The sequence below is a fragment of the Rhinopithecus bieti genome, unplaced genomic scaffold, assembly GCF_001698545.2.
Source record: "Rhinopithecus bieti isolate Rb0 unplaced genomic scaffold, ASM169854v2 scaffold_4781, whole genome shotgun sequence".
Classification (NCBI taxonomy): domain Eukaryota; kingdom Metazoa; phylum Chordata; class Mammalia; order Primates; family Cercopithecidae; genus Rhinopithecus; species Rhinopithecus bieti.
Genome location: NW_016805181.1, coordinates 399,097 through 423,244, shown reverse-complemented (window position 1 = coordinate 423,244; position 24,148 = coordinate 399,097). Strand labels below are relative to the sequence as shown.

The 24,148-nt window shown below is 37.6% G+C and overlaps 1 long non-coding RNA gene across 1 annotated transcript in view; it reads right to left on the bottom strand.

Moving 5' to 3' along the window:
- The window catches only part of LOC108529237 (uncharacterized), a 44,168-nt gene extending 29,437 nt beyond the window's left edge, over positions 1-14,731 (bottom strand). Inside the window, exons 1-2 of the long non-coding RNA XR_001885447.1 lie at positions 14,646-14,731; positions 11,181-11,264 (exon numbers count right to left, since the gene is read on the bottom strand). This is a non-coding gene — a long non-coding RNA (uncharacterized LOC108529237). The remainder of the gene's footprint in view (positions 1-11,180; positions 11,265-14,645) is intronic.
- Between the last annotated feature and the right edge of the window lie 9,417 nt (positions 14,732-24,148).

Sequence of the window (24,148 nt, the reverse complement as noted above, 5' to 3'; positions counted from 1 at the left end):
AGACTGGGACTGGGGTCTTGGATTTGAGGCAGATGCCCAGACATAGCAACTATGTGGCATTCTGGTAAGATAAGAATGACATGTCCACTGGTACTGAATCCACTATGCAGAATTAGAGGTGTTGGCATGCTGTCTGCTTGGAAAAGTTGTGCAGTAGAAGAGCACATGTGATATCAATTAGGAGAGAAGAGAGGAGCTTATCTTTGTGTGTGTGTGACAGATAACACAAAAGCTCTGTGTAGAAGAGATCACCTGGGTTGAAAATCCTAGAGAAGAAAGCCCCTGAGGTCTGTAGCCAGGCTGCACTCCTCGGCCTCAGCAAGCTGCTCTTAAAGAAAGGACCATCTTGGTTTCACATTCTAAAGTCCATTTTCTAGTCTTTTCAAAGAGTTCAAAATAAATTTGAAAGCTGCTTGAATAATGTGAATAAATAGGCACTTACTGATAGATAGAAATATGTATTATACTGCAGAAATAGCACTGGAGTGGGAGTTAAGAAACCGCCTTCTGTTCCCAGTTTGCCATTTATTTCCAATGTGACCTTGGACGACTCACTTTTCTCTGGGTCTCAGTTTCTCTATTTGTAAAATAAGACATTATTAGATGAGATGACCAACTCCTCCCAGTTTCCCCAGGACTGTTCCAGCTCTAAAACTGAAAGTCCCACTGTGTGGGAGCCCTCTCACAGGGAAAACCAGAATGATTGGTCCCCCTAACATTAAGGTTATGTGATGTGGATGTTCTCTTCTATTTCTGACTCCAAATTCTACCGTCTCTGGTCTCAGGTTTCCTATCTGAAAATTCTAGACTTGGATTTACTGAAGAAGATGGAGGCCTGGGGTGACCAACCATCCTGGTTTCCTGGAGGTGATTCCAGTTTTAGCTCTGAAAACCTCATGTTCTGGGAAATCCCTTAGTCCTGGGCATACTGGGAAATTTGGCTACCCTAAGGGCAAGGAGCCTTCCAGTTCTGCCCTCCCAGATGTGGAGCTGGCCTAGTTTATGATGCAGGCCCAGTCACATGCACTACAGTAGGCTTGACCTGACCTAACTGGCCTAATTAGCTACTGGCTCTCAAAACATTGTGAGCAGAAGGCTGGGTTGAGCTAGTTAAGAGGCTCATGATTAATACCCTCAAAGGTTCATTTTGCCAGGCAAACCTATACAAATATGTATATAATACCACAACAATCAAAGTAATGCCCTGATTTCACACATGTGTTTACCCAGGAAAAAAAGCTCAGGCAGTATTCTAATGAGAGGCTTTATGCTAAGAAAGAACATAAAGACTGACCTTTGATTATGATACAAGTTTAATTATTTTATTTATTTTTGGAAGCTAATTTTATGATTCTTAACCAAGTGGCTGATATTGGGAAGGGGAGTTGCATTAGCACTTCCAGGACAGGGATCAGTATTGGCAAGCTGGTTACCTTTAGAATTCCTTGGGGATGCAGTAGGAATAGCCTTGGATTTGGGGCAGAAAAGCAGGGATCATATACTGGCTCCACCAATTACTCAGCTTGTACCACTCAGTTGTTGTCTTTGGGCCCTGAGTTCAATGGCCCTCAATGCCCATCTGCCTATAGTGATGATAGTGCTGCTATGGTAGATTGTTTTATTGTTAAAAATGTTCCCTGCTCTTCCCTGGAGCAGGGGCACGGGTACTCCTTGTGTGAAGAAAATCCTTTTCATCAGCACTGCCTTCAGGCTTAGCTGTGTGATGTGCTTTGTCCAGTGGAGTGTGAGCAGAAGCTTTGGAAGGCAGCACCTGATGCGTATCTCTCTGTTGCATCTGCTGCAACATCTCTTTCTCACTTGCAACTCTCTGCAACAAAGCCAGTGTATCAGTTTGCTGAGGTTGCCTAACAAAGCACCACACACTGGGTGGCTTAAACTACAGAAATTTATTGTTTCATACTTCTGGGGGGGCTACAAATCAAAATTCAAGGTATTTGCAAGTTTTTTTTTTTTTCTTTTTTCTTAAGGCTGTGAGAGAGAATCTGTTCCATGATTCTTCCATAACTTCTGGTGGTTTGCTGACAATCTTTGGCATTCCCTGGCTTGCAGAAGCATCATCCCAATTTCTGCCTTCGTCTTCACAAGGTGTCCTCCCTGTGCCATATCTGTCTCTATGTCTGAATTTCTCCTCTTATTTGGGCGATGGTCAAATTCAGTTAAGGGTCCACCCTAATGACATCATCTACACCTGATCAACAGTAAATATTCTATTTCCCAATAAGATCACATTCACAGGTACTGAGGGACGGTACTTTATCATCTTTTTAGGAAGACGCAATTCAACCCACAATGACCAGCGATGGTCCAGATAGAGCTGCTCCGTCAGCCAGAGTCCTAGATTGAAAATACTGTGGAGCAGAGGCACAGCCAACCCACATTGAACATGTATATGAACAAGAAATGCATCTTTATTGTTGCAAGCCACACTGATTTGGGCATTTTTTTTGCTTCAGTAAAAACAAAAATAACTTTATGATATGATGATGAAATGAAATTAGATAAGGTACCTGAAAGAGCTGACTGGCATATCCCTATATGGGAGTGAGGAGTAGTGCTGATTGTTTCTTCCAGCTTCCATTCCACATTGTAATGGAATTCTGTCTTGTGTTGTTCAGACTCCCCTATTTGAATAGAAAAAAAAAAAAAAAAAAAAAAAACTGTCCAGGTGTGGTGGCTCATGCCTGTAATCCTAGCATTTTGGGAGGCCGAGGTAGGTGGATTGCCTGAGCTCAGGAATTCGAGACCAGCCTGGGCAACACTGTGAAACCCCGTCTGTACTAAAAGAGAAAAAATTAGCCAGTCATGGTGGCATGTGCCTGTAATCCCAGCTATTCGGGAGGTTGAGGAGGGAGAATTGTTTGAACCCAGGAGGCTGAGGTTGCAATGAGCTGAGATCGTGCCACTGCACTCCAGCCTGGTGACAGAGTGAGACTTAGTCTCCAAAAAAACAAAACAAAACAAAACAAAACAAAACAAAACCCCACTAATTTCTGACCCTGGCTCCATCATTTCCTGGATTTGAGCTGGAGCTGTCTCTTCTTGATTCTGAGTTCAGTTTCCCCATCTGTAAAATGAGGGGTTTGTACTTTTCATGATTTCAAAGGCCCATTCCAACTCTGATGTTGTGTGTTGTGCTCACATTCCTCACTGTTTGCTGCATGGGTTAGATCTCCCTGGTTTGGCTCAGAATCATTTAGCTGCTGAATGTGTGGCTTTTAGAGGCATGCTGCTTTTTGAAGGGCAGCTGTGGCTGAATAGCTAATGGATTTAATCAAAGAGGCAACAAATACTGCCTCATGAAGATAGGACTGTGTTAAAGAAAAAGAGTTATTTCAGAACGCTCCATCCCAGGAAATGAATGGAATTGTCTGCCTGAGTCAGAGTAGCTGCCGAATGCCTGCCCCAGTGGTTGGGGTTTCTTTGAAGAACAACTGGCTCCCGGAGAAGTGGCCTAGTGTGGTCTGCCTCAGAGAAAATAAGCAGTCTTCTAGTGCTCAGCCCTAGGGCCACCTGACAGAAGTTTCAGCACTGATTCGAATGACCTTTATGACTTTGGGCAACTCAGCTTCTGTAAACCACAGTTTGCTCATCTGCAAAATGGGGCTAAAAACAGATGATCACCAGAACCACAGGAATACAGGTACAGGGAATGGTCTTGAAAAATTGACAGTTTGCAAATGCTATTTTTAGAGGAATACATGGTAAATGAAGTGAGTTTTGGAATAAGCTATAGGTTTTAATCCCAGATTTCCCTCTTACCCTGAGCAAATGAGTTAACCCTTCAGAGCTCAAGTTTACTCATCTGTAAAATGGGGATAATTATTCTTACCCCATAGCGTTGTTGGGAAGATTAAATGACATTACATAAGTCCCTTAACAGAGCTCACTACACAAAACAAATAATGAAATTTTTACATTTTATTGACTTCTGATAGACTTAAATGTAACACATAAAATTAAAATTAGAAAGGAATTTTTGACATTTTCAAGTACCTCATTTTACAGATGATAGCACTTAAATGCCAATGGAAATTGAATGTCTTGCCCAAGGTCACACAGGTATTAAATTACACAAGTGAGATTACAACCTAGGATTCCTGATAACTCTTTTGTGATCTTTCTACGTCACTACCCTACCAGTGAATATATTTTACTCTAAAAAGACAGGGTCAAAGGGGCATAACACATACAAAATCCGGACATGGGAAACCTAGGCCTTAGCTTAAGTCTCTTTTACATGTCACTCCAGTAGGTTGAGTAAAAGGGATTAGCCAATAGGAGAAAGTTAGAACTCCTCATGAGGTTGTACTGATAGTTTACTTTGGTTCTAGATTTAATCTTCATGGAAATGTGCATTTACTTTGTCACAGAATAAATATTTTGTGATTTTTTAATGTTCCTTCATGTTTGATCTCTACCTTTGAGATTTTGAAACATTTCCTCAATATTTGGTAGGTAGGCAGGTATAGGTTAGAGCTAGGGTTACAGAGGATGTTACACCCAACTGGGACAATTTTTGTGAGGGACCTTCACAAAGGATTTTGTGCTCTCTTTTCCCAACATCAACATCTCCCCAATTCAACTCATTATATTCTGAAAGTCTCTTTTATGAAATCTATGCCTTTGTAGGGGACCATCCAGAAATTGTTAGGGCAGTCTTTACTTTGGGTGGGAATGAGGAGATGGATGATAGGAAATCATGTTCATGCTCTTTCTCTCCTGTATGCCCAGCTGGCTCATGTGAAAGCATCCACCATTTTTGGAAACCTAGGGGAGAAAATCACTACCATTTTCTCCACTTGACTCTCTCTGCCTGGGAGGAGAAGAGATCCACCTGATTAATAGAATTTGGGGACAGTTCCTTGGAGATGCATGGCCCCTCCTCCTCCACTCTCTCTTGCTGGCAAGATATGTGTGTCTCCAACTTCTCTTCCATGTGATAAATGACCAGGACAAGCTCTGCCATGGGATGGGGTGCCCTAGATTCTCCTAAAGCTCTGTATGTGACTAAGCAAGTAAAATCAACTGTAATGATGGAGTGGGGAAGGAGTTGGCAGAGGGGATATGCTAAAAAACCTATCTTGGCCTCTAGTCCAAATCAACTTCTCTAGTCCAGTTTTACCTGAGATCAAGCTGATATCTTCATCCTGGCTCCTGTACTGTATATGTTTTTCAATGGATTCAGAACCAGATGGGGTGAACCTATTCCCAAGTAGAATATCTCATCAGCTCCTAGTTTTCTTTCTTTCTATTTATTTATTTATTTGTTTATTTATTTATTTTTTGAGATGGAGTCTCACTCTGTCACCTGGGCTGGAGTACAGTGGTGCAATCTTGGCTCACTGCAAGCTCCACCTCCTGGGTTCACGCCATTCTCCTGCCTCAAACTCCTGAGTAGGTGGGACTACAGGTGCCCACCACCAAGCCTGGCTAATTTTTTGTATTTTTTTTAGTACAGATGGGGTTTCACCGTGTTAACCAGGATAGTCTCGATCTGGTAACCTCATGATCTGCCCGCCTCGGCCTCCCAAAGTGCTGGGATTACAGGGGTGAGCCACCGCACCTGGCCATCAGCTCCTAGTTTTCATTGAAATATGGTTTAAGAAAGCTTTCCAAGTCTATCGAGATTGCTATATTAGTGATTTCCCACATAGTCAAATAACCCATTTTAGGCAGCTGTGACATTTTATAACTGGGAGGGTAGTTAGATATGAACAACAGCCCAGGTAGCTTAGAGATTCACCTTCTAGTTCCCACTCCCTTTGAAATTTCAGCTCAAGAAAACCTTCTCTGGTTCCTTGAACAACACAAGCAAGCTTCTGAGACCACAGTGCCCATTCACTCTTCCTCAGTGGCATTAATCATTCTGTCTTGTCATGGTTGGCTGTGCCTTTCCCTCAGTGACCTTCTGTGTACCTGGGTTTACATTCAGCAGGTAATAATTTGTCTATACATCTTAGTTAATATGCAAATACAGACAGTGGGCATTTGGATTAAAATAGATATTAGAAGAGGTAAAAATCACAAAAGAGACTACTAAGGCAAATAATTTCTTATCTAATTAGGAAAATTATAATATATTGCAGTTGACTGAGTAGTTTAGTAGTAGTCCAATAGGGAATCCAAGTTTGTTCTCATTCTATGCAACAGTATTAGATATTTTTCTCACTTGGAATACGGCCATTTTAGTTCAAACTTTTATTTTCTCTTGTAAACCCTCCTCAGCTACTTCTATACCTACTTGCCCTGTGTTGTAATCTCTTCAACTATAAGCAAAGTAAATAAGTTTAGAAGTAAAAATGTTAAGAGGTGGAGTTTTAGAATTTAGAGATTAGCTGGTACAGCCCTCTCATAAAATACATGAAAAAAGTAGGACTCAGAAAAATGAATTAACTCCCAAACATGGCAGTAATCAGTTTACACCAGACTAGAACTAGAGCCCTGTTGTTTAATATAAAACAGCTCTGACTTTGTATTCAGTCATAATATTTTATTCAGTAATAAAACAGACTTAAAAAAAACCTATACCAAAAAATAACTTGTAAATTTCTCCTTCTACATTTTCCTTTAGCCTCTTTTGACTCCATCAGTTCATGCTGAAAGCCTTTCAGATATTTACTCATTCAGCCAATAATTGTTTGTGTACTGTGCACTACTGCTGTAATCCATAGGAATAGAGAGAAAATTAAGACCTGGTCCCTGCCATTAAGAAAACCATGGCCTTGATTATGTACACAGATAACTAGCAAATAAGATCCTAGGATATTTGCAGGATGCTAGAGGTGTATAGAGAATGGGGGTACCTAGAGTGATTTAAAAAGCCAGGGAGGACTTCCTGTAGGAGGCAATCTGGAAGGTAAAGTTAATTAGCCAATTAAATGGATACGCAGGGACTGAATGATGACAGAATACTTTAAGAGATAACAGTGTGTTTGAAGGCATAAAAAGTCAAAGAGCACCATACAACAGCAATGTTGCAAGTATTTCAAGATTGCTAGAACATAGCATGTGAGGATAGAATGTCCTCATTGAATTCAAATTCAGCTCAAACACTTTTTATAAAAATAATAATGACCTATTCTCACCTCCTCAGGCACCTCTTTACAAGTTTTCATTTGCTTCATTTCATTATAGTTAAGTTTATTATTTTACATGTTATATATCTGTGTGATGTACATGTCCTTAGAGTCTGTTTTTTTTTTTTTGGTCTAAGCCTTGAAATTCCTCTGTTGGTAGAGTGAATTATTGAACCCTTCACTCTTTCCTGTATCCATGCCTTTTGCTGTGTAAATTTGTAGTTTGCTCCACAAAAGACAGTGTATTTCCCTCTGACTATAGGCTTGGCCATGTGATTTGTTTTCACGAACGGGCTGTTGGTAGATGTGATGTAAATACGCGTGTGCAATGGGCCTTGCCCTGCTGCCCCTCCATCACTGCCATGAGATCTTCATCTGCTCTCCACCAAGTAACTACATCACCTCATCCTGCACCCAAAAATTAGACACTTAGAGCAGATCTGAAGATCTACACCAGCTGGACCCACAGCTTGAAAACCAGCTGTTCAGGCAAGCCCAATTCCTATCACCCCAGCTGACCCATAGATGAGAAGCAAACCCAGCTGGATCAGCAGGACCACTCACATCTGACTCACAAGTGAAAAATAAAGGCTTATGTTTAGATGCCACTAATTTGGGGGTTGCTTTCTGGACAGAAATGGTTGAAACGCCCTCCATTTCAACCCTTGACCTACATTGTCTAAGGAATGGTTGTGCATTGTTTCAAAGGGTCTACACCTAGGTGACCGGGCTTCCCATCAACCCACTCATTCCTTGCCATGTCTGTTTCTGTGAATCATTCTATCCATCCCCAGGGTTCCTTCTCTCAGGAAACCCTACTCTAGATACCTAGGGAGAACAGAGATCATCCATGAAGCTCATGTGCCAGCTGAGGAGATAGGAAGTAACATTACGTACAGTGAAATGTGGGAGACCTGTAGAAAGTAAAATGTGGAACAACTAGGGCTAGACTGGGCCTGGGATGCATAATCCAAGCAGCCCAGACTGTCCTGGGAATGTAGGTGGGACCTGGGCTCTTTCAAATGGATGATTACAAAAGCTAAAAACTGTAAGAGAAGGTAGAGAATGGGACCAAAGCTATACACACAGGGAAATGAATAATAGTGAATAATTTCATTATTGAAATTATTTGGATTATTTAAATTATTATTGAGCTCATCTTCTTTTACTGTTTCTGTTATCTTTGTGATGTTAAGCACAGAATTTACTTCTTAATATTTTATCTATCTGATGCCTAATATTTCATTTGTCAAGTGATGCAAATTCTTACAGACCACCAAAATTTAAAATGGCTGCATGAAATAATAGATGAATACGTACTTTGGAAACCCCACCAAATATATACAATTGTAAGAAGTAATAATTGTTCTTATTAAAAGGCTTAAAAGCATTTGGAAAATATATTAGAATTTTTACAAAGTTAGATATTATTGTTACTAAATTTAGTTTTAAATAATGCCTTCCCATATTAGTGCAGTACTAAACTGTTAACACGACCTTTTCTCATCCATTGTTCAATTTGATCTAATCAACATCTAAAGAGCACCTAGTATACCTGGAGAGAATGGCAGCAGAAAATCTATCCTACTAATTCTCCTAGGAATGGGGAGGACAAGAGACAAAGTTTGTAAACAAAGTCATCTGTCATTGCCTGATAATGTAAAATTTCACCACTCATCTCTAGCCAACCACAGCACGTGGGTACTTATAGAGTGAGTGTGAGGGATGGAGAAGGATGGGATTGGCAGTATAAAATAATCACTCTTGGATTGAGTATTTGCCTCCCTTGCAGACATAGAAAATGAATATGCTTGAAAATGATATGTGTCTTAATCCGCACCCTTCTCCCCCACAAGATGACAAGATGTTAAGGCCTGTCTTTAAGATTTATAGGTGATAACAGTTAAAACAATTTAGGGTATGTTAGTAAGTTATAAATGAATTCCTATTAAACTTTACCAAGAAGAAATCATACAGATTATTATCTCTTATACCAATAGTGTAACACTAGGTATTAATAACAATAGTTGAAAAACACTTTTAATAATGAAAGCAAAGATATACTAATTAGAAATTATTTAAAAGCGCTATCTAAACAATTTCTATGTTTATGTGGAAGTTAAAGCTGCAATATGTTTATTATAAGCCTAGTAAAAATAAACTGTAAGAGAAGCTAGAGAATGGCACCAAAGCTATATACACAGGGAAATGAATAATAATGAATAATTTCATTATTGAAAACATCAAAATGAATTAAGTTAATTAAGGATGAACCTTATGAAATTTTAATGTGTAGGAATAACAATAAAATCAAATTGCAGGAAGAAAGGGCAAACAGGGATTTTAAGCTAATGCATTTATACAAAAAAGAGTAGCATTGAAAAATTCAAAATACAATTTTAAATTTTGTTTTGAATTGAGAATAAGTCATGGAAGCTCTATACTAATACATTTGACTATCTCAAAACAAAACTAATTTTTTAAATGAAAACATAAACAATCAAACATGTTTCAAGAAGAATGAAAAACCTGAATAAAACATGTAATTTAAAACATAGTAGAAAACTTATAATATGGAATGACCCCAGGAACAGGCAACGTTAAATATTTTATGGTGTTATGGAATAATTCTCATGTTATTAAAGTTGTTTCAAAGCCTAGAAAAGGCAGAAATGTTCAGAAATTTATTTCACCAAAATGTGACAATGATAGCACAGAAGGAACAAATGTCTCATTTGTAATTTTGAAAATAAATGGGAAAAACTTTATGAAATGCCAAGAAATGAAGATCCAGAACTGTATTTAAAGATTAGTATACTATGACTATGTAGGTTTTATTCGTGAAATAAAAGGCTGTTATAAAATTAGTTGTATTATTTTAATACATGTTCATGTATTAGAGAAGGAACATTTCTAATAATCTCAAAAAGTGTGAGAAGTCATTTAATGAAATTATTACCCATTCCAGATTAATGGAAAATGAAGAAATGAAAACACATATAATGGCAATGCGTAGTGAACTGGAAATTATAAAGGCACTTCTTAAACATTATAAAGAATATCTAAAATCAAGAACCAACCGCATACTAATGTTGAATAATTAGAGACATTCCAATTAAAATCAAGTGCAAGTCAAAGTCCTAAAAGCCCATTATCACAACCTTTCAAGAAACTTTAGACCATTCAGTAATACATGAAAGCGACATAAAAATTTCAGAGATTACAAAGGAGAACTAAAATTATCATTGGCAGAAGATGACATGTTTGCCTATTTAGTACATCAAAGAGAGTCGATGATCCAGGATATAAAAGAGAATCAGCAACCTGTTTGAACGAATACACAAGTTAGTAACATGGCTGGACTTTTAAAATATAAAAATGAACTGCTTATGTAGGTACCAGATATGACTAGATAGAAATTATAGCAGAGAAAAATAAAATAGCAATAGACAAAACACTGGTGAACCTCTACAAGACCCAGGAATAACAGGGAACATGAAGATCTGTTTAAGAGGATTGTCAACTTTCGTAGCAGAATGTGAAGAAAATATGAGTAAATGGAAAGGCATTTCAGGTCCTCAGCTGGGAAAATAAAACATTTTAACTAATTTCAGGTTTAATTATATTATAATTTTTTAAATGTGATGCATTATATTTTAGACTTCAGTGTAGTTCTAACCTAAGAACAAATAAATAGCAAAGCAAGTTTGGAGGTTGTGGAAATCTTGAGTATTTTTCCTACCAGATGTTAAAACACATTTTAAAATGACAATGATTAAAACAATGTACTATTACTGACTTACTTGAACAGATGGCACACACAAACCGGGTGACTTGAGGAGAGCTGGATAAAGGAACTGTTGACAAAAGTGTAGGCAGATTTTAGAGAAACGACTAAGGAATTATGCAATACTCCAGGCCAACCTTAGACCTGAAAGGTGGTGAGGAGACAGGGGCAGTCATAAATCCAGATGGAAGAGCAGTGGAAGACAGACACCTGGCAGGTGCTGAGCCCTTCTAGAGGGACAAACTGCCCCACAGCCAGAAGGAAACCAAGGCAAGAAATGCTCCAACATAACTTACCTCCTTCCCCTGTCTCCTGTGATGTATCTCACTGGTCAAATCCAGCCGGAAGCCAGAGAGCAAAGCAGTCTGTGGATGTAGTCCCTAGGCATTAGCAGACAGGGGACAGATAAGAGTGGACATAGTGGTTAGATCCAGAGAATGCATCTCAAATAACAACAGAAAATAGCCCACAAAATGCCAGAATTGACAATAGACTAGATTAGATAGTCCAAATATATACTCTAAAATATTATTCAGTCAACAAATATTCAATGCATAAGAACATTAGTGTATTATAAATCAATAAAGAAAATAGGATTATTCAATAAATGGCGCTAGAAAATTGAGCAGCTCTTTGGGAAAATTAGATTAGTGCCTGTGCAGGACTGTACAAATAGACTGATTCAACACCCACTCCCACCTCTTTCCAACTTGGCTTCTTGTACCTAGAAGCTGGGAAGCTTAAAACCACAAGCTGTACAACACAATGCATGAGAGCACAGATTGAGGAGTCGGACGGCCTGGGTAAAAATTCTAGGTCTGCCATCCAATAGCTTTGTGATATTGGGTAATCACTTAACTCTGTGTCTCGGCTTCCTTGTATGCAAAATGGGATAATAACAATACCATTTCAAAGGATATTGTAAAACTTAAATTAGATAATATCTGTAAAAGTCCTTAGAGCAATGCATGGCATGCAATAAGCATTGCATAGTGTTAGCTTTATTACATTTTTCAGACACGGATTTTGCTTAGGAGATACACATCTAGATGCGTATCTAAGAGATCCCAGTTCACTACACATTCTCTGCTCATTGGAAGGCAGAAATGGGCACCATGAAGTGATAAGAGTGCCCCAGGAAACTGGGTCTCTTGGTAGAGATATTTAACTGTTCTGGGGCTGCTAAAGTGGGAGTTCTTCTCTCCAGTCCCTAGCATGCAGCAGTAGTGGGTTTCCCCTAAAATACTCACATGGGGTGTTTGAAGATTTCTTGCTCTTGGCTGTGTGGCATCCAAGTTTTGTGCCCTTACCCTCCTGGTAATTCAGTAAATTAACTTAAACTATTTAATAAATCCCTCTCACCTTAAACCAGCTAAAATAGATCCATAATTCGACCACTAAAGATCCCTGCCTTATGCCAAAATAAAACACAGAAATTCAAATACTTGATTGTAAAATTAAAGCATTTAACAATCAGAGAATAAATGTGAGCTCTTAAATGACTTCAGCGCTTGGGCAAAATTATTGTAAATTTAAGATATGGGAAAACATCTGAGAGATTGATCACATTCATTTATATATTATAATTTTTTATTATGATCTTATATATATAATTTATATATATGCTTTATATATTACAAAATCAGAATTAAAATCCATATAGAGATCAGGAAGAAAATTTCACATGAGAGTACCGTCTACTCTTAACATATTAGTTTTTGTATATATCATTATAAAAATACTAAAGCCCAGCCATATAAATAAAGTCCATAAGACATCATCAAATAATTTATATAAACACATTGTATATTATAGGGCCAGGTGAGGTGGCTCAACACCTGCAATCCCAGCCCCACTTGTGGGAGAGGCCGGGCAGAATGCTGATCCATGAGGTGGAGGCTGCAGTGAGCCCAAGATCATGCCACCCCCCCCCACCCCCCTTTGCCTGCTCCAGCCTGGCGCTGACAAGGGAGTTAGGGGGGGCGGGGGGGGGGGGGGGGGGGGAGGGTGACTCCGTCTCAAAAAAAAAAAATGTATACATATATATGGTATATATGTGAGTACTTATATAGTATATTTAATTATACTTTACAATCACTTATATTTAAATAATAAAAACATATCAATAAACGATATATAAACACATGTGTTTATTGGTAATTTTAAAATGCAAATTAAATGTAAAATATCTTTTCTTTCCTTTACCAATTTGGTAAACTAAGAAAAGAATTAAAGGATTTAATTTTATCCTGGCAAAGAAGGTAGTGAGGAAGTACATGCATTCTCTGTTGGTGGGAACATAGATTGGTGAAATCATTCTGGAGGACAATTTGGTAACATTTACTGAGGCTTTATGCATCCTACTCCTGGCTCTAAAAGCCGTGCTTCAAGCTGTGGCTGGTACATAGAAAACAGCTTGAAAACAAAATCTATTTCAGGGAATTGCCCACGGCCACTCCCATCTATTCCTGACTGCTGCTCTCTGCAACTCTCTCTTGCCACCCAGTTCCAGCTTCAAAGACCACTTTGGATTTGAGAGCTTTTGAACCCTCCTTTAATGCCAAACTGTTCAGACTTCTCCGGTCTCCAGATTGGATTTTACACCTCACCCAATCTGAGATCCCACTCTAGTTTCCCAGTGTCTCCTTCAGTCTCAGAATGAGATCACTCCAGTTCTCCCTACCAAGCCCAGCCACAGGCTCCACTGGCTGGCCCTGCCCACGCTGGCTCCTTCACCTACATCTCTCCTCATCCTTCTTCAGTGAATATTTAAACAGTCCCCAACTAGATCCACAGCTGATTAATTTTTGTCAAATGCCAAAGTTAATATATACCTTTTAGAATAAGTATAATTGAAAAGGCTCCTTACATGCTACATAGTGTTTTTCCTTTATTTGATATTGTTGTATGTGACTGAACCAATTATATGCTATCTCTTGTTGGCAACTTTCAACAATATAATTTCTTTGACTATATTTTCTGTAGCTTTGCTCTAAGCTTTTAGTGATTCTCATTCTCCTCAAATATTTTTGGATTCTTCCTGCTCCGGGGAAGTAAAATTCCTCTCTTCTCATTTAAGAATCAATAGATTGTGTGAGTCATGGCTTTAGCAATTTTGAAACTTCCTATCTTCTTTTTCTCCAAGTTTTGAGCAAAATATGAATTGTCTTTAAATGGAGAAAAAAAGGGAAAAGCCACTTTTGTATTCCTTCTCTATTTCTTGCTGTATCTCCACTTAATATGTGCCATTTTGTGACAGTTAATTCTCTGTAGAAATCAAAGTGAATTTTGAAAAGACAGTGAATGGGTTAGATTACATGGCAAGTAGAGTCAGCCAAACAGGGATCTTTACTTTCTCATTTCAGCAACTTAATAGCCTTTCAGAAGTATCGACTGTCCTGGGGGAGAGGCAGCCGTTAGGTATTTATCTGAAGATCATCCACTAAACCTTTACTAGTTTAAATAGGATAACAGTCCCTTAGGCGTGACTTACCTTACCTTCTTAAATGCTTAAAACACACACATACACATACACACACACACCCTCCCTGGTTAAGATTATTATTTTATTTTATGACATTTCTCATTTTTCACTATAGCTAGCCCAGATTTGTGCTTGTCTTAGTTTTTATTATGCTTAAATATAATCCACAAGCAAGATGAATAAATGTTAGAAATAATTTGCAGCCCGAGTGCAGAAACAGGGTTTGTTCATTATTTCTAGAGGCATAAAGTTTCATTAAAACATATTTGTCAAATACCTTCCATGTGACACTCACTGGAGGCATTCAGGGTCTTAACAACACTATTGATGAACACAGGGGTGGGGAAGAGCACGTGAAATTTTAAAATGTAGTAAGTGTTACCATGGTGATATGCATAGAATGTTATAGAACCTTATCAAAATGGAAGGCAGTGATGTCAAACATTCCTGGGAATTCTGCAGGGCTGTAGAGCTGATGTTTGGGGTTGAATGAATAACAGGAGAAATCCATCTAGATAGCAGAAGAAGGAGTTTACTAATGAGGGTGAGAAGCTGGAGAGTAGAACTGGCAGGAGATACGGGTGAAAGGCAAAGAGGAATGAGATGTATTGGAATAATTGATAGTAATAAGTGCAACCTCTTGAAGGGCAAACTAGATGCACAGCCAAACGTGCCCAAACAGTTTTATTCACTCATATCATTTTTGGAAGCCTATTTCAAAGAAATAATGCTAAATATGGGAAGAGAAAAAGTACAAAGCTATTTATAGCAGGCTTTTTTTTTTTTTTTTTTTTNTGATTCGGCTTACTGTAAGCTCCGCCTCCCGGGTTCATGCCATTCTTCTGCCTCAGCCTCCTGAGTAGCTGGGACTACAGGCACCTGCCACCATGCTCGATTAATTTTTTGTATTTTTAGTAGAGACCGGGTTTCACCGTGTTAGCCAGGATGGTCTCGATCTCCTGACCTCGTGATCCGCCCATCTCGGCCTCCCAAAGTGCTGGGATTACAGGCTTGAGCCACCGCGCCCCGCCTATAGCAGGGTATTTTTAATATTAAAATACGAGAAACAATCTCCAAGTCCAACTATCCGGAACACTTTAAATTAATTCAATTATTATAAAATAAAAAAACCCTGCAGTTTCATTAGAAAATTAGAAAGAAACATTGCCCCACATTATTCTAAAATGATGTGTCAGTTATGGTTATAGTTGTATAAAACTTAAAAGCAGAGGGATTAAAAATAGAAAGGGATCATAAAAATTGCCACAGCAGGGAGTCAAAATAAGTTCTTTTTTTTCATTTATAAGGTTTCAAGATGATTTAATAATATATTTTTAAAATAATTGTTAATGTCCACAAAAATAAAACTCCAACCTAGTGAATTCTAAACTTCTGCACTGGGACTTGTACCTTGAGTCTAAATTTCCAATTTAACATAATAGTCCTTTTAGTCCATGATGAAGTACAAGATGACTTGTAGAAAAGGTAGATTTGAGAAATTCAAATTTGCACTTTCAATCAAAATATATTCTAAGAGCCATAATTACTTCTGGCTGATATAGAGTGCTATGTCCTGCTAACCTGGCCAAGCGTCTTTCAAGATAAATGTGCAGAGTTGCCATAAGCTACTAGTTGAAGTCCCTCACCCTGGTTACTCAGATAAGAAAAAGAGCTGTTGGCTGTAATTTGATTATAGTTCATGCTCCAGCACTAACTGGCCTCTCTTTGAGGCTCCCTATTCTCATCTGAGAACTTGATCAGAGTAATCTTGACCTTGTCTATTTCATTAAACTGGATTTAGTTAAGATTGGCTCAGGAGTTGCCTGATATCCTGTGTTGAAATCTCCAAAGTTTGAACTGGAATTCTGGGACCATCAGATGAACGACATCAAAATCACTTCAGCAGCTCCTTCGAAAGCATAGAAAACTCAGCCTCACCCTCAGAGATTCAGCTGGTTTGGGAGATGACTCTGGCGACTATACATTTTAGAACCTTCACTAAAGGTGACTTCCTGTACCATGTAATGAAGTGGCTTGAACTCGACTAACCTTTCAGCTGATAATAATTATAAATTGTGGGGTGAGGGAGAACCCAGTGCTTGAAAATACTGATACGGACCCCAAAACAGGCAGACACTGGGAGATAATTCAATCTGTGAAAGAAGGAAATCACAGCGAGCAAAATCTGTGTTTTTAAAACTTTTTCCCTGATGATTGGCCCAGTCTGCACAGCATGTGGGTATAGAGTTCAAGCATAAAGTAACCATATTACTAGGCTGGGAAGTCAGACATTAGAATTAGAGGATATCATATTGTCTGAGAATTGAAGAGGAAACCTTAAAAAGGAAGGAAACATGGGGGAGCCTCAAAATCTGTATACAAATTTCCCTTAAATTCTTGGCTGAATCCTAAAATGAATCATGTGGTCAATACTTCAAAAGGCCCAGAGAAAAACAACCAATAAAATATTGAAAGAGCTGAACACAGATTTTAGCAGCTTCTAAGTACAGGGTAGAGAGAGCTTGAAATTAGGTACTATCAAGGCAGGATTTATAACAACTATGATAAATATGCTAAATAATATATAGGGAAATGTGGTATAGTAGGAGAAAAGATGAAGAATGTAAGAAGAGGTATGAAAATTGCAAATAACAGCAAACTGTAATTCAAGAATTAAAATATATGACAATAAAAATTCAAAAATTAAATAAGTATGATTAAGAGCAAATTTTAATAAAACTGATATTGAAGACAGAGTAGCAAAAATAATACTAGCTGAAATACGGAAAACAGATTGCAAAATATGAACGGAGATATGATCTGTGAAACAAAATCAAGTGGGCTAATATGCATGTAACTTACTAAAAAGAAAGAATGAGGAATTAATATTTGAGGAAGATTGACTCAAAATGTTTAATTATCAAAATTGGTAAACCACAGATAAGGTCTGCAAATCCCACAAAGGATAAATGCAAAGAATATTCCACCTAAGTACATCATAGTCAAACTGTAGTAAATCACTAATTTAAAAAAATGTCTGAAAAGCAACTAATTAAAAAACTACAAAGAACTGTGTGGTAAATGATACATTACACATAGGCTAAAAATAATAAGAATGACAGCTGACTATGAATTCAAAATAATGGTGACAAGAAGAGAATGGAGTGATATCACATTGCTAAAAATTAAAAATACAGTCTATATCCAGCAAACATATGTTTTAAAAAGGAAGGTGAAATGGCGACATCTCACATAAGTGAAAGTCAGTAAAATGTGTTATTAGCAGTCTTGCACTACAGGAACCACTAAGTTCTTCATACTAAAGGAAAATGATAACAAATAAAAATCAGGATCCATGAGAAGGAATAAAGAGGAGTACTGTGGTAAAGATGTGATTAATATGAAAGTTATTTTCATTTTTTTCTTAAATTCTCCAAAGGAATTATTTAAAGACAAAAACAACAATGTACTACAGGTTTTATAGAAAATTTAGAAGTCAACTATGACAACAATAATACAAAGAATGGAAGGTGGTGTATGTTTCTTAATTATCACCCAAATAATCCAAACTTTTTTTTTTTTTTTTTGAGACAGAGCTCTCACTCTGATCACCAGGCTGGGTGCGTGGCCCGGATCTCAGCTCCTGCAAGTCCGACCTCCTGAAGGTTTACCGCCATTCTCCTGCCTCAGCCTCTGGAGTAGCTGGGACACAGGCGCCGCCACCTCGCACCGGCTGTTTTTTGTATCTTTTATTAGAGACGGGGTTCCACCCGTGTTAGGCCAGGATGGTCTCGATCTCCTGACCTTGTGATCCACCCATCTCAGCCTCCCAAAGTGCTGGGATTACAGGCTTGAGCCACTGTGCCCAGCCAAGTAATCTAATCTTAATTCAATGCCAGAATTCCTAGATCAAACTATAGAAAATTATACAAAGCTAAAAATTCAATAAATAAAATAGGTAGAATTCTAAAGATATTTCATTAACTCAAAAAAGACAGGAAAGAAATAACAGAAGGAATAAATAGAAAAATGGCAAGATATTAGACTTAAAACACAAGCATACCAATAATTACATTAAATATAATTGGACTAACCCCTCCAATTAGAACACAATATTTTCAGAATAGATTTTAAAAAGGCATAGTTATGCAGTGTTACACATAGGTTGGAAGTAGTAGGATGCAAATACTAAGCAAAAGAAAGATAGTGTAGCTGTATAATGTCGGGCAAAGTAGACTTCTAGACAAGGAGTATAAGCAGAGGTAGAGGGATATTTCAAAATGATAAAAGGAAATCTCTCAGTAATAGCAGAAATAAATAAAAAATCATTAAGGACATGGAAGATTTGAGTAACACTTTTAAATAACTTGATCCTATAGGCATATATAAAACATCATGTTAAACAACTGCAGAATAAAACATTCTTTTGAAATGTATATGACACGTATACCAAGATACACTACGTGGACCATAAACAGAGTCTTAACACATTTCAAAGCATTGAGTTCATGCAGTATATACTCTCTTTTTCCACTAGAATTAAACTAGAAATCATAAATAATACCTATAGAATATTTGAAAATTAAGGGACATATTTTTAAATAATGCTTACGTCAAAGAAAAAGATTTATAAAGCCACTATATTTCTAACTAGATTCATCATGGTAAAAAAAGAAAAAAAAAGATTGAAAACAAAAGTTATCACATTCCTCGAAAGTCTTCACAGGTTATTGTAGTACGCAAAGTGATAATCTCTGGTCTAAAGGATGCCACATATTTCCTACTTAACTTGTGGCCTGCCATTTCTCTAATCCATACCACCATACCTCCAACCTTTTTCTACCTCTTCAGAACTTAAAATCTTCCAGGGCACTCTGATTTTGCCCATAGGATCATGTCCTGGCTTCTTAATTTGATATAAAATATACTTCATGACTATTTCTTGCTTATCCAACCTCTCTCATTTTCACTTTCACCTATATCTTGCATTCCAGCTATAAAACCAAAACATGTAAGTAAATTTTTATTGATTCAATGATGCACGGTTTTCATATTTTAACATCTCTAATATTGGGATGTATTTTATGATCAATAGTATCATATCAATTTGCATATGATTTTTGTATTAGTGCAAGTTAAAAGTAATAGAAGTTATGCTTTTTTTCATGTGTCTTCGATTAAATACATAGAATCTTGCTTCCTCTTTTGTGTGCATCTGGCAATCTAAACACTCAACAGTGTTCGCAAATGCTGCATCTATGTCAACTTGTTAAAAATAAAAACTACTATTTGAGTGTCTACTATGTGCTAGCCTCTATGCAACGTGCTTACGATACCTCTTTCTAAGTTTTATGACCACGTGATTAGCAAGTATTATCTTAGGCTCAGGGAGGTAAATTTAATAGCACAAAAGTCACACAGCTAGCAAAAAAGTGACACAGTTGGAATAGAACAAAAGACTATTTGGTCCTAAAGCCTTTGCCATTCCCACTTCCCATGAGTCCTTTCCTAGCAATGCTCCATTACTTATCAAATTAGGTGTATGATTTTCAGAGCTCTCACAGTATCTTTTCACTATATTGTAAGGATTTTTCTTCCACATCTTTCTGATTTGTGACACAATGAAATAATTTATTTCTGTATCCTTAAGACTTAGCAGAGTGTCTGATACATAGCAATGCTGCATAGTATGAAGTATAAGAAATCAATCAATGACGTATCCCCAACCAGGTGACTTTCCTATCCCCCCTTCCAACCATATCCATTATAGTGTCAGTGACACTGGAAAGTCAAACAACCTGAAGATAGGATTATGGTCTGGAACTGAGAAGCCTAACCTGTAAGGCAGTGACAAGAAACGGTTTTCATCTTAGCACTTATTCTTAGTGTTCAGAAACACTCTGAACCTGTCTTAGCTCAGTGAGAAGTGCAGGGATTCATACCTGTGTCATCTTCCCTGGACATGGCTGGGTGGAGGATGGGAGAGTGGCAGCATTCCTGTGATGGGTTTGCTGTCTGTGCTTGAAAGAATCCTGTTCTCTCCACCCTCAGGGCCTTTTCTGTTACTGTTCCCACTATTTGGAAAAGTCTTCTCCTAGATATGACTCTCTGCCACTCCCTCACTTCATTCAAAATTCTGTTTAAATATCAGTTGATCAAAGAGGCAGACCTTGCCATTCATTCTAAAACAGCACATTTCACCATCACATAATTCACTATGTATTTATTGGACTTTTAGAATTATTTGTTGCACTTATGTTTAAAATTATTTGTTGCACTTATGGACACTTTATATTGTCTGATATATTTTTGTGTATTCACTTATTGTTTGTCTCCCCTGTGTAAGCTCCATGAGGGCAGATACTTTATTCTGTTCACCAGCCACCTGAAGAATGCTCAGCATATAGGAAATGTTGAATCAATAATAATTGAGTGCAGTATCCTCTGTGTCCTCTTCCCTTGGTGGCAGTAGTAGCAAACAATAAGTATGAGAAAGGATATCTATGTTCTTAAATAATCTATTATCCATAAGATGGATCAGTTTTGCAAAATATATTGTGTTTATGCCTTACAGATTCTACATCTCTAACCATTTACGCATTTCTCGTTCTCTTCTTAATTTTACACCTCTCCACGTCTCTCTTTCTGGTCTTTACCACAAGAGACATTCGCTGTTTCTCTAAGAAGAGAATTTTAAAACACCTTTAACTATCCAGTCCAAAGAACCATGCTTTTTGTTTTCTTAATGAATGCTATTAATGAGTTCAGATTATTGACCCCTACACTTTTAATTATTCTCCTTCGCAGGTATTTTCTGAAAATAGTCCTCCAAAAAGCCTAGACTGTGATAAATTGGGTCATTTGTTAGTATCTCAAGGTCAGTTTGAGTATCAGTCCCAACGCTGAATTTTCTTTTTAACAGTGTTTGGCCTCTTGCAAGATACAGAGCCAAGTTAAGAAGAGAGGAAGAATAGTCCTGTCTTGAATGTTAACATTAAACTTAAAAACTTTAGGAAAGAGGATAGTGCAGTTGTCTAGTTCAATCTGCATGTTACAGAAAGTCACTAGTAATGGTTCCAATAACACATTTAAGGAGTATATTGGTTAGTATATAGTTTCAGTACCTTGTGACAAAAATGGAAAATAACAGTGGTATATACAAGGCAGAAATTTCTTTGCTTCTTCCAAAAAGACTGAAGATGCCATGGAGATGGCAGCTGTGGGCTTTGAATCTCTAAGGAGCCCAGGCTCCTTTTGATCCAGTTTCTCGAACATTCCCAGAGTTTTCTTTTTGTCTACAAAGTCGTAAATTGTACAGTACTTCATCTCCATGCCAGCCAGCAAGAAAGAGAAAATAGAGTTGGGAGGGGCACACCTCATCCCTCCGGGGCCCAGGCAGGAAACCGAACATCACTCCTGTTTACACCTCATTTTTCAGAACCTAGTCACACCAAGATGCAAGATAAATAATGTTTATTCTTGGAAGCTGTGTAGAGAACTCAATATTAGACTTGCTCTTACTATAGACAGGGAGAGTGGTTAATGGCATATAGCTAAAAGTTTTTTTGTCATGGGAATAGTGGGTAGGATAGTATTGGTGTCTTCAATCCTATCTGATCAAGAACCATCAGTGGAAGACTTGGAATTCTTCTCATCGATTTCCCTTATGGCCCAGAATGTGGTCTTCTAACAAAACAAGCTGGTCATTTAGACAGAGTCACTAGAGCTGTGTCTCAGTTTTGTAGGTACAGAAATATATGGGGAAAGATTTGTGTCAAGCATACTCTCTGCTATGTTCTGAATATTTATGTCCTCCTAAGATTCCTATGTTGAAGTCCTTAACCCCAAAGTGAGGATGTTAAGAAATAGGACTTTGGGGAGATGAATGGAATTCGTTTCTACATGGAACAGGCCCTGGAGATACCTTTCAATCCTTCTACCATTTGTGGTTAGAGTGAGAAGACAGGTGTCTATGAGGAAGAGGGTCCTTTCCAGACACTCAATCTGTCAGAGCCTTAACCTTGGATTTCCCAGCCTCCAAAGTATGAAAAATAAATTTCTGTTGTTTATAAGCTACACAGTTTATGATAGTTTGTTATTTTAATAACAACCTGAATGGACTAAGATATTCTTTAAAATGGATGTATAAACCAGAAAAAGAAGCTAACTTAGAATGAGAAAAATAGTTATTGATTGGCATAGGCAGTTTGTGTTAACAGGATCATATGGGAAGCTGTTAGGAAAGCCAAGGGATAATGGGAAGCTGCTGAATGAATACAAAGAATTACAAAAGACACCAGTTATTTCAATAAAAGTTCATAAAAATTATAAATGTAAGTAACATCTGAAACAGGTCTTATAGACTTTTAGAACTTGGAGGATATTTAAAGATCATTTAATTCAGTCTCCAATTTTGAGAAATAAGGAACAGAGGTCCAAAGTGGAAAAGTGACTCAATGAAAGATCTCATAGCTCATTACAGGGAGAACGAGGCAAAAATGAAACAACACAAAACAAACATATTTCTTCATTTCTAATACAAGAGTCTTTTTCAATTTAATTTACACTGGATTTCATTGTTTCATTGATTGAATTATTCATTCAACAAACTTAAATATTTTAAAAGCGTATTTAAATAAATAAAAACACAGCCATATAATTACCACCCAGATTAAGAAACAGAATGTGATCGGCACCTCAGGGGGCCCTTTATGTTTCTTCTATTCACTATGTTCTATGCAAAAGTAACCACTATCTTTATATATAACACCATAGCTTAGTTTTGTTATGTTAAAAATTTGATGTCAACAGAGTACTATGTACTCTTTTGTTCAGCATTATGTTAATGAGGTTCATCATATTGTTGCATGCAAGAGCAATTCAATGACTTTTATTGCCGTAGAGTGTGCTACTATATGAATACAGCACAAGTTATTTGTCTACTGTACTGTTGGAGATTTGAGTTTTCTCCAGTCTTTTCCTATGAGTAATAACACCTCTTTTAAGATTCTTGTACACATTTTTTGTTACACCCGTGTACACATCTCTAAGATCCATAACTGATGCTGGGTCACAATGTATGAGTATTTCCAAGCCTGGCAGAAACTTCCCAAAGCTATTGTTATCAGTTTAAATGCCCATTAACCGTGTATGTGAGATCCAGGGACGTCCCATCCTCAGCAGCACTTGGTATTGTCAATATTTTCAACTTTACTTTGTGGTTGGTGTGTAGTGAAGAGTAGAAATAAAAAGAACTTCCGGCTGGGCACGGTGGATGACGCCTGTAATCCCAGCACTTTGGGAGGCCGAGGCGGGTGGGTCACGAGGTCAGGAGATCGAGACCATCCTGGCTAACATGGTGAAACCTCGTCTCCACTAAACAAAATACAAAACATTAGCCCGGCGTGGTCGTGGGCACTTGTAGTCACAGCTACTCAGGAGGCTGAGGCAGGAGAATGGCGTGAACCCGGGAGGTGGAGCTTGCAGTGAGCCTAGGTTGCGCCACTGCACTCCAGCCTGGATGACAGAACAAGACTCTGTCTCAAAAAAAAATAATAATAATAAAATAAAATAAAAAGAACTTCCTTAGCTTAATAAAGAGTTGCTACCAAAAATCTACAGTAAACATTATACTTAAAGTTGAAACTTTAGAAGCTCTTTCTTTAATATCAGGAACAATATGAAAGTACTTGTTAACATGGTTTCTATTTAATCTTATACTGGATGTTCTAGTCAGTGTAGTAAAACAAATAAAATGAAATAAAATATTTAAGTAAAATT